General features: G+C 39.0%; 1 protein-coding gene and 1 pseudogene across 5 annotated transcripts in view; both read left to right on the forward strand.

The window, feature by feature from the left end:
* The window catches only part of acbd6 (acyl-CoA binding domain containing 6), a 202,251-nt gene that overhangs the window by 17,602 nt on the left and 166,053 nt on the right, over positions 1-18,596 (forward strand). The gene's annotated exons all lie outside the window — the stretch shown is intronic.
* Positions 14,830-15,944, forward strand: LOC148149186 (uncharacterized; annotated as a pseudogene).

The following is an 18,596-nucleotide window of genomic DNA, read 5'->3' on the forward strand; positions in this document are numbered from 1 at the left end:
TTCATCAGAAACCTGATCTATCTGGTTGGCATGGATGAGTTGGAATGAATGGTCTGTTTCCATGCTGTACGTCTCTATGACTGAGTAGCTTCCCAAACTGTTTAGCCTTTGCTCATTAGACAGTTGCTCCAAGCCAGGGATTATCCTCATGAACCTTCTTTGCCGGTTTCTGAATGGTGACTTTTTGTGTAGAAGAATGTGTCAGTTATTTTGAAAATAAACTTCTGCTAAGTTATGCTTGTTATCTTCAAATAATTTAAATACAGTTGTGTCTATGGAATAAATGCTTTCTTTGTGTGGTGTAGCCTTATGTTTAATGGCAACTTGATAATTATTGACAATATTGATGAACTATTCTATTTTTGCTTCTGTTTATGTCTAAATAACCCAAATGTCAAAGTGTTGTTACCGTGTGACACCATCTCCTAATAAATGAGTCAGAATGAAAATTTATTCCCTGAAAATCAAAAGGAAGACCTTGAGAAAATTTCAAGAGGAGCTGTCAGAAAAGAAAGAAATATTTTGACTACAGAAGCTGTCATCCCAACCACCCACAAATGGAGTTGCATCAGGACATTATTTAAATGGACCGCAACACACTGCAGCACCCAGGAACTACGAGCAGTAGAATGAAAGTACCTATATAGCATATTCGAAAAGAACAGGTACCCATTAAACACAGTCTGCCGATTCCTTAACACCAAACCCAAACAAGCAGACACAATGTGCCTAGAAACTCAAGGCACATTACCATACATCAAAGAGATCTTTGCACTGACTACCAGACTACTCCAACCCCTTGGCATCATAGTAGCCCACAAACCTACTGATACACTTAAACAACAGCTGATTAACCTAAAGGACCCTGTATAAACAACCAGCAAAATGAATGTCATTTACAAAATACCATGCAAGGACTGTAACAAACACCACATCGGACAGACAGGCAGAAAACTGGCCACCAGGATACACAAACATCACTAGCCATCAAAAGACATGACCCACTAACTCAGTACGTTGACAGGCCAATGAGGGGAGAGGCCATTTTGGATTTGGTGCTCGGCAATGAGCTGGGGCAGGTGTCAGATTTTGCGGTGGGGGAGCATTTCGGTGATAGTGACCACAACTACCTCACATTCTACATAGCTATAGAGAAGGAGAGAAGCAGGCATAATGGGAGGAAAAGGAAACTATGATGCTATCAAACGTGAGTTGGGAAGCATGGACAGGGAGCAATTGTTCCATGGAAAGGGCAGTATAGACATGTGGAGACTGTTTAAGGACCAGTTGTTGCGAGTGATGCAAAAATGTGTTCCTCTGAGACAGGCAAGAAGGGGTAAGATAAAGGAATCTTGGATGACGAGAGCGGAGGAGCTTCTCGTCAAAAGAAAGAAGGCAGCTTATGTAAGGTGGAGGAAGCAAGGGTCTTGAGCATTACAGGCAGGGGAGGAAGGAGCTCAAAAATGGTCTGAGGAGAGCCAGGAGGGGCCACGAAAAAGGCTTGGCAGGAAGGATTAGGGCGAATCCAAAGGCATTTTACACATATGTGAGGTATAAGAGAATGATCAAAGAAAGAGTAGGGCCGATCAGAGATAGCATGGGGAACTTGTGTATAGAGTCTGAGGAGGTAGGGGAAACCCAAAATGAGTTTTTTACTTCTGGCTTTACTAATGAAAAGGACCTTGTAGTGAATGAGGGTCGAGCGGTGGATGTGGTGTATATGGACTTCAGCAAGGCATTTGATAAGGTTCTCCATGGTAGGCTCGTTCAGAAGGTCAGGAGAAATGGGGTACAGGGAAATTTAGCTGTCTGGATACAGAATTGCCTGGTCGACAGAAGACAGCGAGTGGTAGTGGAAGGAAAGTATTCTGCCTGGAAGTCAGTGGTGAGTGGTGTTCCACAGGGCTCTGTTCTTCGGCCTGTACTCTTTGTAATTTTTATTAATGACTTGGATGAGGAGATTGAAGGATGGATTAGCAAGTTTGCAGATGACACAAAGGTTGGAGGTGTCGTTGACAGTATAGAGGACTGTTGTAGGCTGCAGCGTGACATTGACAGGATGCAGAGATGGGCTGAGAGGTGGCAGATGGAGTTCAACCTGGATAAATGTGAAGTGATGCATTTTGGAAGGTCGAACTTGAAAGTTAAGTACAGGATTAAAGATGGTATTCTTGGCAGTGTGGAGGAACAGAGGGATCTTGGTGTGCAGGTACATAGATCCCTTAAAATGGCCACCCAAGTGGACAGGGTTGTTAAGAAAGCATATGGTGTTTTGGCTTTCATTAACAGGGGGATTGAGTTTAAGAGCCGTGAGATCTTGTTGCAGCTCTATAAAACTTTGGTTAGACTGCACTTGGAATACTGTGTCCAGTTCTGGTCGCCCTATTATAGGAAAGATGTGGATGCTTTGGAGAGGGTTCAGAGGAGGTTTACCAGGATGCTGCCTGGAATGGAGGGCTTATCTTACGAAGAGAGTTTGACCGAGCTCAGACTTTTTTCATTGGAAAAAACAAGGAACCTAATTGAGGTGTACAAGATAATGAGAGGCATAGATAGAGTTGATAGCCAGAGACTTTTTCCCAGGGCAGAAATTGTTAAGCTGTTTGGCAGAAAGTATAGAGGGGATGTCAGAGGCGGGTTTTCTACACAGAGAGTTGTAAAAGCATGGAATGCGTTGTCAGCAGCAGTTGTGGAAGCGAGGTCATTGGGGATATTTAAGAGACTGCTGGACATGCATATGGTCACAGAAATTTAAGGGTTCGTACAGTAGGTTTACCTTACATGAGGATCAATGGTCGGCACAACATCGTGGGCTGAAGGGCTTGTTCTGTGCTGTACTATTCTATGTTCTACTATCACTAGTATCCTTACATACAGACAAAAAGGACACCATTTTGACTGGGACAGCACAACCGTCCTAGGACAGGCTAAACAGAGACACACACGGGAATTCCTAGAGGCCTGGCATTCAAACCGGCACTCTTTCAATAAACACATTGATTTCGACCCCATTTACCAACATCTGAGAAAAAGAACTGTGAATGCTGTCACCCACCTTCAGAGACCAAGAGACATAAATAGAAAGCAGGACATAACACAGTTCTTCACCAGAGGCTCACTGACGATGTTACCTAGCATGGTGACGAAACATCTGAAAACAAACTTACAACCTAAAGTTTTTGACCCCTGAAGGAACTACTCTGTCCTTTAGTTATCTGTTATAAATCTCATGTATTCAAGTATCTTTTGCCTATTAACAAAACATTATTTCATGTAATACTGCAAGGTTTTTGTGTTACTGTTATACTTATTGTTTAAATTAGCTCTGAATTTGGTCTTATGCCTTAATGCCCTTTAAGACTTTCCTGCTGCAAAAATATATGAAGCTGTTGTGTACAACACTACCTACTTGAGAGCACCTAAAATTATGCTTCTAGCCCATTACTGCAGGATCCACTGACTTGCTGTTGTGTTCAACTCTTTTATGATCAGGTTGCCTCAAAGCTATATCCCAGACTTTGTTTGGTCATTGATAGGAACTGATTTAAAGTTAATAGCCCAGATTTCCCTGTGTTAATGCTGGGAAAACTGTTATCTTTCAGTGCCAATATTCTTGTGAAACTGACAGCACATTCTGCACACATTATTATTGTGTTACTGATTCTACACTTAACCATGGCCCTTGCTATTCAAGTTCTTATGGAATCAAATCACTTGAAGAGTCAGCAACATCTCTAGTTACACTTGTGCTTAACAGTCTCAGAAAAATTTGGACCTTGCTAACAAAATGTAATTGGACTCTTAATGGTACAATTCATAACTGTTACTGAAGAACCTCTGGCCTTGAGAAACTAATTTTATATTTACGTAACACCAATTTTTTTACATATTGATAATTCAATTTTTTAAAAATTTGTAATGTTTTAGTTTTCCCTCCCTAAGAGCACTGTTTGTGTCCCTACACCTCAAAGGACTACAGCAGTTCAAAAAGGCTACTCACCACCATCTTCTCCAAGGCAGTTAGAAATTGACAGTCATTCCTGGCGTAACCATTGTGGCCCAGTCCCACAAGCATATCATGATTTATGATTTTTATTCATAAGACGACTCTATTTCTCTGTCCCCAGAAACTGACTCCTCTTTTCATCCACGACTTTCACATGTATTTTACATAGTTTACGGTTGCAGTTCGTCATCCAACTTAGTAACAACACAATTATGAGGTTTGTTATTTGGTATTTGTAGTAGTGGGATAATTGAATGAATATACAAGTAATTGGTGGATAAATGAAAGACAAAGGGCAAAATAAATATAACTTCTCAGTAGTCATACTAGAGGTAGTGATACCTTTTTAAAGGGATTTATCTTGCTGTATTCCATTAGGTTAGCTATTTTTATGATTTCATGCTCTGTCAGAATTGCTGCAAAAGGATTTTCCTGTATTTGTGAACTGTCCCTAGATGCATCTCAGGGCTTGAAGGCAGGACCACCTGCACGTGGATTTGCCATGCCCTAATCCTCTCTTGTTTTCTTCCCCCGAGGGAGGAAAAAAGCTATCTGTAATTATTGCTCACACAATTAACAGCCTCCTGATTTTCTGTGTTCTGGGTAATTGTGGTTGTCAAATACAATCAGCTTCTTCCCAAGTTTCCCATCCACAAGACAAAGAGATGCCGAAATTTAGAGGCACTACAACTACTGCCTGTCTCCATATCACCCATTGGGTATGCAGCAGCCATTTCTCCATTGCTCACACACCAGAGACCAAAAAGCATCTCATGAAAAGAAAGTGCTTGATTTATTTAAATTTACTGCAATTCACGCCCTTGTGCTGCTTCAGTCAGATTAGGTACTATAGTATAGATCTAATTATAACTGAACAACTGCGTGCTTGAAAGTTGGCGTTAGCAAAATTAAATACCAAGAACCTAGGGTTTCTGTTTACGGGGGGGGGGGGGTTGGTGGTTGTAAAGTAAAGCTTGGGATTCTGTATGTTTTTCTGTTGTTTTCTGCTATGTAAGGTGTTATTGGATTTAGTTGAAAATCACACAACACCAGGTTATAGTCCAACAGGTTTAATTGGAAGCACACTAGCTTTCGGACCGCCGCTTGCAATTAAACCTGTTGGACTATAACCTGGTGTTGTGTGATTTTTAACTTTGTACACCCCAGTCCAACACCGGCATCTTCGAATCATTATTGGATTTGTTAGAGAAAGAATGAAGCTTTCAGGGAAGGGCTTTTATCCTGGAAGGAGCAGAAAATAAAAGTCTTCTATTGACTGTTTTCTTATAACATTTCCGTTTGATATATGTAATAAAGTTTGCAAAGGTTAGGTGGCACTCTTTATAGTAAACTGTTGCAACCAAACTTTGGGGGGATGTAATGGCATATTTATAACATCACTGGATTGATAGTGATCAAATCTCCCAGGCTAACATTCTAGGTACACTACACTAGGTACAAATACTGTTGTTGCCTGCAACATCCACATTCCAAGAAAGAATGAAAAAAAACTCCACAGCTACAAGAAAACACTGCGCACTTTACATCAGAGGATTGTTTTCGTTGCTTCAGTCTAAATCTTTGCTCATACATCAGAGTCTTTTTGAAGGTGTATTGGAGTTTTGATTGATTGATTGTAGGATAGAAGGAGACCAACCATTTGGCCCGTTGTGACTGTGCAGACTCTCTGAAGGAATAATTTATCAAGTACAATTTCACAGATCTTCTCCATAGCTCTGCCAATATTTCCTTTTCAGATTATGATTCATTTCCCTTCTGAAAAGCTTAATTGAATCTGCCTCCATTAGACCTCAGGCAGTGCATGCCAGATCCTAACTAGTCAATGCATGATTTTCTTTTCACTTTTGTTGGTGCTGCGTTGTTTGTCAATCACCTTAGGTCTGTTCCTTCTACCTCAGTTCCTTCCTATCTACTCTGTTCAGACCCTTCATGATTTTGAATATCTCTGTCAGATCCCCTATCAACCTTATCTTCTCTGAGGAGAGCACTCCCAACTTCTTCTGTACCCTCTGTCATGCTGTCATATTCCTCCTAATGTGGGGTAACCAGAACTAAATGCAATACTCCACCTGAGGCTGAACCAAGTATTTTATAAATGATCTGGAGAATTGCGGACCACAAATGGATAGGTCCCAAACCTGCCCCTGGAATAATGCATATTGAGTAATTTTGTATTTTAACTTCTCAACACCTAGATAATGATGCAGATCTTGCTTGATGTAAATAAAGGTTTAAATTGTAGCACTTATTGTCTTATAGTTTAAAGACTACTGGCTAGTATGTGGCATGTGATGTGCTAGCCATTCCAATTTACTAGGCTAAATAACGTGACGAACTTCACAACCAAAGGATTGATTTTTCTTTGTATTAGGAACAAAGCTGTCACTGTCAAGTTGAATGATGCATTTCCTTGAAAATTTCTTCCTCTTTACCCAAGCATTTTCAACCATTCCTTCTGCTTAATTGTCCCCCGGTTACTTGTAGATAATTACTGAGATGAATACTTGTAGCAAAAAGCAGCTGTATCATTTGCAGAGGCGAGATAGGTGAGTAAAACTTTCTTGACAGAGTTGTTGACATGCACTGGAGGTAAGGTGCCATTTGTCAATAGGTTATCCAGCACTGTCTTTATCTGTCTACAATAATTTAGTTGCTGCCCAACTTTTAGGTGGTGAACTTAACTTTAGAACTGACTGTTTTCAGCAAGAAGAATAGCATCATTTTGGATGACAACCATATGCTTGTTAAGAGATTGTAGGGCTAAACACCCATCTGAATAAATGCTATTTCAAAGCTAACAGCAGTGAGCAAAGATTGACTTCAGATTAAGATGATCCAGGACAACTTGAAACTATAGAGCATATCACTGATATTCACATAGGCATCTCACGAACTTGGAGAGGGTACATTTTACCTGAATTGTGGGACTTGCCAACTACATCTACCAGACATAGTTTAGCGATATGACTGTCAAAAGGTAGAATGCAAGTGATTACGAAGGCAAATGGAATATTGTCATTTAATGCAAGGGAAATGAAATACAGCAATAGCAAATATTTGCTATAACTTACAGGGCATTGACAAAGCCATGCCTGGAATATTGTGTACAGTTTTGATCATCTTATTTAAGGGAGGATATAATTGTGTTAGAAATAGGCAATTCCCGGGATGAGGAGGTTGTTTTATCAAAGTTGGACAGATTGGGCATATTTCCATTGGAGGTTATAAGAATGAGAGGTGATCTTATTAAAACAAACAAAGTCATGAGGGGACTTGACAAGGTGGATATTGGAAGATAATTTGCATTAGAATATGGGGACAAAATTTGAAATAGGGCTCTTTTAAGATGGAAAAAGGACAAGTTTTTTGAGATTTATTAGTGTCTGAAATTCTCTTTTCCAGAGAGAAATGGAAGCAAGGTCATGGAATATTTTTAAGACTGAGTAAGATAAGGGAGTGACAAGGTAGTTAAAGGATTTATGGGTTTGACAAGAAAGTGTGGGTTACCATTGGAATAGCCATCAAATAGAGTGAATGAATTGCCTACTCCAGTTTCTTCATCGTTTGTATTTATGGGGAGGCTGGTATTGTTTTCCTTGTAAAGAGAGGCAGGATGATTTGGTAGAGGTATTCAGAATTGTGGAACACCTTGACAAAGTGAATACTTGAGATGCTGACTGCACAGGTTGCAGGGGTCAGTGAATGGAGGATACAGATCTGTGGAGGATACAGATCTGAGGATGTTGGGGGAATCAATAGTGGAAAAAACACATGTTGACTGTTCTGATCTGGTATGTACACCATGGAGAGGTGGTTGAGGTAGATAATGGATTTGGATAAATATTTGAAGGAGGAATAAGTTATTAGAACTTTGAGGATAGGTAGTAAAATGGAGCTAAATAGGTAACACTTTTAAAGTGTAGGCACAGGTGTCATGGACAAAATGCCACCCTGCTATCCTGTATCTTTCTGTGATCTTCCCTGAGACTGTAGTGATTCCAAGTTTAATACATGTCAATATTATTTGGGAGAAAGTGAGGACTGCAGATGCTGGAGATCAGAGCTGAACATGTGTTGCTGGAAAAGCACAGCAGATCAGGCAGCATCCAAAGAGCAGGAGAATCGACGTTTCGGGCATAAGCCTTCCTGAAGAAGGGCTTATGCCCGAAACGTCGATTCTCCTGCTCCTTGGATGCTGCCTGACCTGCTGCACTTTTCCAGAAATATTATTTGGGAACTTGGCTTCTAAAGTAGTGCTGATTGGCTTTTTGGTTTTTAGCTCTGCGAAGGAGCCTGCTTTTTACTTTCAGGGTTAGGAACCTTTTTTAAAATTTAACATTGGGTCAAAGCAACCTTTTCAAGAAATCAGGATTGCATCCAGTTTCATAAACTGGTGAGTTTATGAGCAGAAGCTCTGATCGATGAAGCACATGGTTCAATTACTGCTGTAGGAGAGATAACATTAGACTTTGGAGGCATTGAGACCAGTTCTGGGGCAGATGAGACTTGTACAAGTTGGACAGATAACATCTTAACAGAATTGGGTCTGATATCCTTGTAAGGAGATTTACGACTGCTGTGGTTTAAACTTGTTTGTCAGAGGTTGAAAACTTGAAGGAAGTTAAGCTGCTAACAGGAAGGTTGAAAAGATGTGAAGGAGATGAGAAGACACTACAAACAAAGTTGAGCATTGAAGATTCGTTGAATGTGGAATGATGTAAAAAAGAGAAAGTCTCTATCTGAATGCATGTAGCATTTGCCACAAGATAGGTGATCTAAAGACACAAAAGGAGGTAAATGGTCATGGTATAAGTGCTATTTCAGAAATATGATTGTATAGTAATCAGGACTGGGAACTAAATAGTCAAGGATATTCAACACTTCGGAACAAAAGACAAGAAGGAAAAGGACACGGGAGTTATGCTGATAATGCAGAATGGGATCAGAAGATTAGTAAGAAAGGATCTCTGATCAGAAGGAAAATATTTGGAATCTTTTTGGGTGGATGTAAGAAATAGTCAGGGCATTGATTGGAGTTATTTATCGAACACCAAATAGTAGTGAGAGTATGAGACATGTTGTTAATCAGTAGATGTAAGAAGTTTGTAATTATGGGTGACTTCAATCTGCATATAAATTGCGTAAATCAATTCAGCACTAAAGCTATGGAGAATGAGTTTCTGAAGTGTTTTAGGGATGGTTTCCTAGCGCAGCATGTTGAACCAACTATAGGACAGGCTCTTTTTGGATCTAATTTTATGTAATTAAATAATGAAAAATGGGTAATTCATAATCTTGCTGCAAAGGAACTCTTGGAGATGAGTGACTACAATGTGATAGAATTTTCCATTATGTTTGGAAGTAAGGTAGTTCAGCCTAAAGCAATGTACTTAATTTGAATATAGGAAATTATGAAAGCATAAGATACAAGGTGACTGAGCTGGATTGGGAAAATAAATTAAAAGCAGTGGATAGTTTTTAAAGAACTATTATGTGGCCTACAGCACATGTATTTTCTTTCAAGGTGCAAAAGCTCAAAAAATGTCAGTCAACTGTGGCTGACACAGGAAGTTAAGAATTGTATAAAGTTAAAAGTAAAGACTTTGTAAAGTAACCAGAAATAGTAATAAATCTGAGGATTGGAAAATGTTTAGAAAACGGTAAATGAGAACCAAGAAACTGATAAGGAAAGGAAGAATAGAATACAAATGCAATCTAGCAAAAAGCATAAAAATGAACAGTAAAAGCTTCTGAAGGTACATAAATGAAAACGTTTGGCTAAGATGAATGTAGGTTTGTTAAAAGCAGAGTCAGGAGAATTTATAATGAATAGAAAAGTGGCAGAGAAGCAAAAAGTCTACTTTGTGTTGTTTTACTGAGGGAGATAGAAGGAATCTCAAAGAATTAGAGAGCCAAATGTATAGGGAGAATGAGGATTTGAAATGCATGATTGTTAATAAGAAAGTTATACTGGAGAAATTAATGGGGTTAAAAGCTGAAAAGTCCCTGCTGCCTGATTGTATAAATTCTTTTGAAGGAAGTGGCTATAGAGCTAGCTGATGCATCGTTAATTGTCTTCAAAACTTCCTGCAGATTGGAAGTTTCCATAAGTTACCTTGATATTTAAGAAAGGAGCAAGGGAAAAAAACTGAGGAACTGCAAACCTATCATCCTTACATCAGTGTCGGGAAAATGCTGGAATCTAACCTTAGGACATGATAAGTGAACACGGATAGTCAACATGGATTTCTGATTAGACAAACTTGTTGGAAAAATTTGAGCATGTTGCCAACAATTATGTTAGCGGACTTGATTGATGTGGTAAATTTGGATTTTCAGAAGATTTTTGATAAGTTTAGGGGTTAACAAAATTGAAGCATCTGGAATAGGTGGTAATGCACTGGCAAGGAATAAGGACTGGCTAACAGACTGCAAACAGTGTAGGAATAAATGGGTTATTCTTGCATTGGCAGACTGTGACTCATGGGTACCGCAAGGATCAGTGCTTGGGCCTCAGCAATTCATAATATTTATCAGTGATTTGGATGCATGAATGAAATGTAATATTTCCAGTTTTGCAGTCGATGTGGGCTGTGCAGAAGATGCAAATATTTTCAGGGGTTTAGGACTGGTTTAGTGACTTAGAACATGGCCTATCTCTCCAAGACTTGATAACGAGTTTAAATATCTTGGGGGTCAATGTCCTTTTGACTTACTGAGCTCCAATTTGTCAAAAAATCCTTTCTTATTTAATCTATTTTGTTTCAGACTTCAGCAATTGAAAACGTTCTGTGGTTCAACCCGTGGAAGGGAGCTGAATTAAATTTTTGGCAACAAATTTGGAGGTGTTTGGGCCCGTAATAATCAGTGCAGCCATTAGCTAGATGATGTACATTGTGTTGTACAGGTGCCAAAATACAGATTAAACTTCTGTTTGTGTGGAATTTCATCAGCAGCTTGTAACACTGATTATCTTTCTTTTAATTTTGCCAAGTGTATTCCTTGAAGGCCTACAGCAGTGTATCCACACTTGGTTTAAAAAAAACAGGAGGGATTCCAATTTAAATAGGACCTGTTGACATTTGGGAATTTGCTAATTCACCGTGAAATAATTGAAATCAAGTCGTATCTGTTTCACACAACATTTCTGTTTACAAAGGCAAAGTGTTAGGCAAGATGTTAGCACTACCACCTAATAGAAGTGATGTACCCTCCGGATATTTGGATATCTTAACTGTGTGCTCAGAGTACTGTTAGCACTCTGGGAATTGGTATTCTAAGATATATAAACACAAATAATGTTGGTGTATGTTCACCTGAGAGTTATTTTGATGACCAGATACTTTGTTTCTCTTTTCCAAAATAAGGACCAAAATAAACTTTGTTCAGAACATTTTGAATGAGCAGGCTGTTTTCCATTTCCAATAAACCAATAACATATAATTGTCAAATGCATATAGTCCTAGACTAACAACACACATTTCCTACCTAAAAAATGAATTACATAAAGCTGACACCAGAATGCAAATGACCAGCAAATTTGTTGGATTATTCAAAAAACCCTAACCCAAGCCCCTAGCAATAAATAAGGAGAGAAATGTTTTGCAGTTAGATTACTTACTTAGAGTCATAGAGATGTACAGCATGGAAACAGACCCTTCGGTCCAACCCGTCCATGCCGACCAGATATCCCAACCCAATCTAGTCCCACCTAAAGCAAAATTATTGTGGTCAACTGTCATCTTTCAAAATCAGAGTTGTGCTACTCAAATATGGTTTGGACCGGACTCTGATCCCACAAACAGCATGGTTATTTTTAAGAAAACCGAAGAGGGGACTAGGCAGTATCCGTGAAAAGGGAGAAATAAATTCAGATTTGAGCAAAAAGGCCATTGGCTTCAAAGTCTAAATGCTTCTCTTTGCATATTTCCTGACCTGCTGAGCATTTACTGTATCTTCTGATTTTGTAGACAAACAAACACTGCAAATCTAGTACATTTCCTTAGAGTTGGCCCCAATTAGAGTAACATTTCACATATACAAATAACACGTGTAGGAATGAAAGATACATTGGGATAGGTGGACAACAAAACCTAGCCAAATCCCACCCCCTTACCAAATTCCATACCTCAATATATAGCAAAAGATCCATCTAAATGACCCGTGGACTGAATCTATTATCACATATATCTGCTTATATCACATTGCACAGAAATCAGCATTGTCCTATCCTTGGATACTTTAGTACATTTAAAAAGTCAATTCCTTTGCAGGTTTTGAGGATGAATATGTTCTTAAATAATGTGATTTCTTACTCCACTTGCTTGGGATATTGTGAAACTTCAATTTGTTTTCTTCAAGCTTTACAGTGAAGATAGTGTAGTTTGATTTAAAAGAAAAGCGGATAAAAATTAGGATAACATTTTTTAAAATGTTATTGAAGGAAAGTGAATCAGTTGTTTTGCTTGAGCAGGGAGCTCACATCGACAGGCTAGCCCCTGAAGCTTTACCATCCATCAATTCAAATTCCTCCTTGTACTGTAACTTTCAGTGGTAGATTTAAAATATCTGAAATTAAACAAAGCCCTTCCTACCAGCATTGGTATTTAGAAGGAGAAAATCCATAAGCCGATTATGCTGGTGGTCATTAATGACTGGTGATCTTTTTGATAAATGACAGACAACTATATATACTTCATCAAGCCAATGTGATATCATAACAACTGCCTATCCTAGGAAATCTAAATACCAAGCTTTAGCCAGCTCTGTATTGAATGAGCCATCATGGATTTGTACCCTTAACTGCTTGGACTTGCAGCTTCTCTTTTAGTCAAAACATAGAATTGCCTGTCTGCAAATGCTACACTGACAAATTGGAATTAGTTCTTGTCAGCTAAACCTTTGTGGTTATATTGAGTAGCTATGAGTCTTGGAAGTTGAGCTGATACAGCAACAATGGTTTTATATTGAGTGAAGGTTTATGGTCATGTGAAGAACAGTCTTAATTGGCGTGCGAAAAACTTTTTAATGATTTTTGGCACTCTCCATATGTCTGCAGAGCCAATTCTTGTGAAACAATGTTGTGGCAAAAGAATAATGACATGACTATTATTACTTTAAATCTCACTTGGGACTTCACACTTCAGAAATTATGGACAATGGATTTAGAATCTCCGTTTCACTTGTGCTAATATATTAACATATCACTTATAGATTATTATTTATTGTCTATTTACCGATAGGTCTTTCTATACTCTTTGTGTTATAGAGTCATAGAGGTGTACAAAATGGAAACAGACCCCTCGGTCCAACTCATCTATGCCGACCAGATATCCTAACCTAATCTAGTTCCATTTGCCAGTACTTGGCCTTTATCGCTTTAAACCCTTCCTATTCATATATCCATCCAGGTGCCTTTCAAATATTGCAGTTGTACCAGCTTCCACCACCACCTCTGGCAGCTCATTCCACACGCGCACCATTCTCTGCATGAAAAAATTGCCCGTTAGGTCCCTTTTAAATTTTTCCCCTCTCACCCTAAACCTATGGCCTCTAGTTCTGGACCCCCCTACTGCAGGGAAAAGACCTTGTCTATTTACCCTATCCATGATCATCATGATTTTATAAACCTCTATAAGGTCACCTCTCAGCCTCTGACACTCCAGGGAAAATATCCCCAGCCTATTCAGCCTTTCCTTGTAGCTTGTTAAATCACAGAAAACAAGTTAGCCCATTCAGCATGCATTTTAATTATGAAAGCAAATTGAGATACATGACAAAGATTTTAATGTAACTTTAGATGACATTTTGTGCCAGAATGAACATAAATCAGAGATGGCATTGAAATATTTATTGACGTTTTCCTCAGATGTTATTTGTTACACCATTCCTTGTTGATGTGAGACTTAATGATATGCTGAATTTAAAACAAGCTCCATCTCTGATTCATTTGTGTGTGCATCACAGGAGAAAACTTCATGTAAGTGAGTAGTTCAAAATGGAGTTTTTTTTTAGACAATATAGTAGATAGCTATTATCCTATTACTGTAGTGCAGGTACAAATATGAAAATCTGAGAATATGTTGAGTTTTATTCCATGCCCTGTTATATGTTTCCTATCATCGATACCAATTTTGTCATGTTACCAATGAGTTTGTGCAGTCAAATTATTTGGATTTATGCATAACTTTAACAGGGTCTAATTGGGTAAATAGGAAGCTCAGTGAAATAAAATTCTTTCAGTTTGCTTAAGGTTGAATGTATCGGACTAATTAAGGCCAAGGGATCCAGCTAATTCTGCACAGACTGGTGACTGAAGACAGTCATGTTCTGTGTGGCATAACTGGACAGGTAGTTCTCGTATAAAACGTCTTTCAGTAGCACGATTTAGCTATAACATTGCTGTAAGAATTAAGGAACAATGTATTCGCGAACACTTGCCTCTGTTCGCAATAGTGCGATTCCAGTGGGGATTGTTTCGCACACCTCATTCTGTGCATGCACCAAACTCTCTGTGTTGTTCTGCACATGCGCTGATTTCAGCACTGAATTCTCCGCGCCGTTCTGTGCATGCGCTGATGTCAGCTGCTGTCAGAACATGAGAGGTACAGTACTAAACATTGAGCAACTTCATCTCAAAAATTAAACTAATAAATGTTTATTGCTCTGCTCTGAGGCAAGAATATTCTTGTATAATTCCTGTACAAGCCCTGTATAATTCCTGCAAGACTGCATTACTCTCATACGTACCATTTGCCTTTCTGATTTGTTTTTGTGCATATTACACAATCTACTCCTCGATTATGCTCCTCCAGTTTTGCAAAAAAAAAGATAGTGACAACAGCAAGAAGCATCCTGGTGATAAAAGTGCTGGTAGTGAATGCAAAATAAAGGCTATAACACTGGCAGAGAACATAGATGTTATAATGTGTTTTGAGCATAAGGAGAAAACATGTGATAGAATGAGGGAGTCTACGCACCAGTAGAGGTAATGCTGAAAATATTAAAGCAAGCTGTATTGCTGCAACAAGTCTGAGTACCAGCAAATGTGTGAGGTCACAGCTAAATAAACTTGAGGAGATGGAGAGGCTTCTAAGTGTTTGGATAGAAAATCAGACAAAAAAGCGATCTGGGACAGCCTTTTTCACCATAAAAGAGAAAGCCTTATTTATTTTTGAAGAAAAATGCTCAAAATCCTGCAGATGTACCTGCCTTTAGTGCTAGCAGTGGATGGTTTGCTGGTTTTACAAACTACTTTGCATACTATAGCATTAAGTTAATTGGTGAATCTGCCTGTGCAGATGTGGAGCATGCACTGGTATTTCTTCCCATAGTCCAAGATATTAAAGGATGTGAACTGTCAGAGGAGCTCCAAAAATCAAAGAACATTGTGTTGCTCTTGCAAAGCAGGTTGGCTTTGAAGGAGTGGAAAGTGAGGATATTGAAGAGCTGCTTGAGTTTCACTCTGAAGACCTCTCTACAGCTGATCTACAACTGTCACTGAGTGGGAAGTGGTAGCTGGAGATGAAAAAGATGAAGTCCAGGATGCAGTACCACAAGAGCTTTCCACTTCTCTTTTGTCTTCTATCCTGAGGGAAATTGAGAGGCAGTTGCAGCTCTTAAAGGACAACGATTACAATGCAAAACACAGCAGGGTAGCAGTTCATTCAATAAGATATCACCTGGCACCCTATGAACATCATCTTCAAGACAGAAGAAAAAGAGCAAAGCAGCAAAAATTGGATTTTTTTTTAAAGCAATCTCCAAGAAACAGCCAGAAGACAATCAACCACAGCCATTCACTTCTGCAACCACAACTGCACCTGGAGGTGGTGATGATGATGATGACTCTATTCCTGCTTTAACAATATTTTTTCAATGTAGTGTGTTAAATTTACTTTTGTTTCATTAATAAGTATGATTTAAACCTTCGTTCAGGCTGTGGTATACTTTGTGTTTGGCTTTTGGGTGATTTTTGAGTGACTGTGAATGATATTTTTTTGCCGATCTGCCCCTCACCCCACTTTTCCCATAGGCCCCATTATTTCTATTAAGTAAAGTTTTGCTGAAACGCAACTACGGTATTATAGGAGAACTACCCGTGCATGCTTGCATTTCAAAGAGTTTTAATGCCCAAAGTTTGAATTTACGTGTACATAAAAATAAAAGTAAGAACTACAGCTGCTGGAGATTTGAAACAGCAACAAAGTACTGGAGAAACTCAGCAGTTCTGGTAGCATCTATGGAGAGAAAAATAGAGTTCACATTTTGAGTCTTGTGATCTTTTGTCTGACTGGTTGGCTATGAAATTATTTCTATTGTCAAGGTTTTTGAAGAATGAAAAGACTTGCCTTTTATGTTGCACCTTTCACAGCCTCTCGATGCTTTAAAGTGATTTAAACCAAGTAATGCACCTTTGAAGTTTAATCACTGTTGTAATAACATATTTAAATAATGGCAAGGGAATCTTGGAACAATTCAGCCTCCTTCAATGATTATCAATTTTACTGTCCCCTGTTGGATCATTTTGACTTTCAATAATACAACAGATGTTTGTAGGTTTAATCATGATAGGAAAGCTGGTCATAGATCAATGCGTTTGGTATCTGTCAACCTGTGTGAACACCGTATCCTACAGCTTGCAATGGTCACCAATAATTCTATAGTTGCATAAAAATGACAGGATCATATCCGTGAAAGGTAGCTGTATATTTACATAACAATTGTAACCTGTCTGTCAGTGACAAGTGTGTGGGGGCAGTGTTGTGACAGACTGTCACGTAGAATTGCAGCAAAGAGGGAATTTCAGTCCTGATTTTATTGACAAATTGCTTCCAAAGGCATGATGTAATCACCTTTGATTTGTCTAAAATCGAATTGACCCTTTGGAATCCTATGATAGAATGTCTAGACCTGCCACTTGGTATTTCAAAGTTTTCTCGTTTAAGTCATCAGAAATATTGAGTTTAATGGAATATTGAGGGGGTTAGGGGTGAGTGTGCTGCACACAGGTCTAGATTAAACTGAATCGGCAATTTTGAAAAATGCGAATTACTGTTGACTCAATATAAACTTTTAGGGGCATGAAATAATGTTTTCATCCACAACCATTATGTGAAATTGCAAATCAAGTCACAGCATAATTAATGTACTATGTTATTTTAAGTTGCATGGAAAAGCATAAATGTAGAATGAATATAATTAGTTGTAGCAGAGACAAATCATCCAAAGATCCTCTCTTTAAAACTGCTGAGTTTTCTTAATATATTCATTTGTGGGACGTGTGTGTTAGGCTTGCATTTATTAGATGTGCATTAGGCTTGCGTTACCAAGAGATGATGCCTTCTTGGAATTTTGCAGTCCATGGGAGTAGGTGCAATTACAGTGCTATTGGGAATGGAGATTTAAGAATTTGACCCAGCGATAGTAAAGGAACAGTGGTATTGGTAGGATGGTGTGTGGCTTAAAAGAACAGCACAGGAACAGGCCCTTAGGCCCATCAAGACTCTGTCAACACATGATTCCTTTCTAAACTGAAAACCTTTCATCTCTCTGCTTACTTAAGGTCGAGGAAGCAAGAATCAGAGAGGGTTCTAGAGGGTTACAAGGTAGCCAGGAAGGAACTGAAGAATGGACTTCGGAGAACTGTAAAGAGCATGAGAAATTCTTGGTGGGTAAGATTGAGGAAAGCCCCAAGGCATTCTGGACTTATGTGAGGAACAAGAGGATGGCCAAAGTGAAGATAGGGCCGATCAGGATTGTGGAAGGAACTTGTGCCTAGCATCAGAGGAGGTAGGGGAGGAATTTAATGAATACTTTGCTTCAGTCTTCACAAGTAAGAAGAGGGACCTTGTCATTTGTGAGGACAGTGTGAAACAGGCTGATATGCTTGAACAGGTTCATGTTAAGAAGGAGGATGTGCTGGAAATTTTGAAAAACATGAGGATAGATAAGTCCCCTGGGCCAGTTGGGATATACCCAAGGTTTCTACAGAAAGTGAGGGAAGAGATTGCTGCACCTTTGGCGATGACCTTTGCGTCCTCGCTGTCCATTAGAGTAGTATCAGATGATTGGAAAGTGGCAAAGGTTATACCCTTGTTCAAGAAAGGGAATAGCGATAACCCTGGAAATTACAGACCAGTCAATTTTGCATCGGTGGTGGGCAACTTATTGGAGAGGATTCTGAGAGACAGGATTTATGATTATTTGGAAAAGCATAGCTTTATTAGAGATAATCAACATGGCTTTGTGAGGGCAGGTCATGCTTCACAAGCCTTACTGAATTCCTTGAGGCTGTTGCAAAACATATTGATGAAGGTAGAGCAATGGATGTGATGAACATGGATTTTAATAAGGCATTTGATAAGGTTCCCCATGTTAGGCTCATTCAGAAAGTAAGGAAGCATGGGATACAGGGAAATTTGACTGTCTGGATACGGATTTGGCTGGCCCATAGCAGACGAAGGGTAGTAGTCAATGAAAATTATTTAGAGCTGAAAATGTGTTGCTGGAAAAGCGCAGCAGGTCAGGCAGCATCCAAGGAACAGGAGAATCGACGTTTCGGGCATAA

The sequence above is a fragment of the Chiloscyllium plagiosum genome, unplaced genomic scaffold (genome assembly GCF_037043375.1).
Source record: "Chiloscyllium plagiosum isolate Xiang-an unplaced genomic scaffold, Cpla_swu_hap1 HiC_scaffold_9, whole genome shotgun sequence".
NCBI lineage: Eukaryota > Metazoa > Chordata > Chondrichthyes > Orectolobiformes > Hemiscylliidae > Chiloscyllium > Chiloscyllium plagiosum.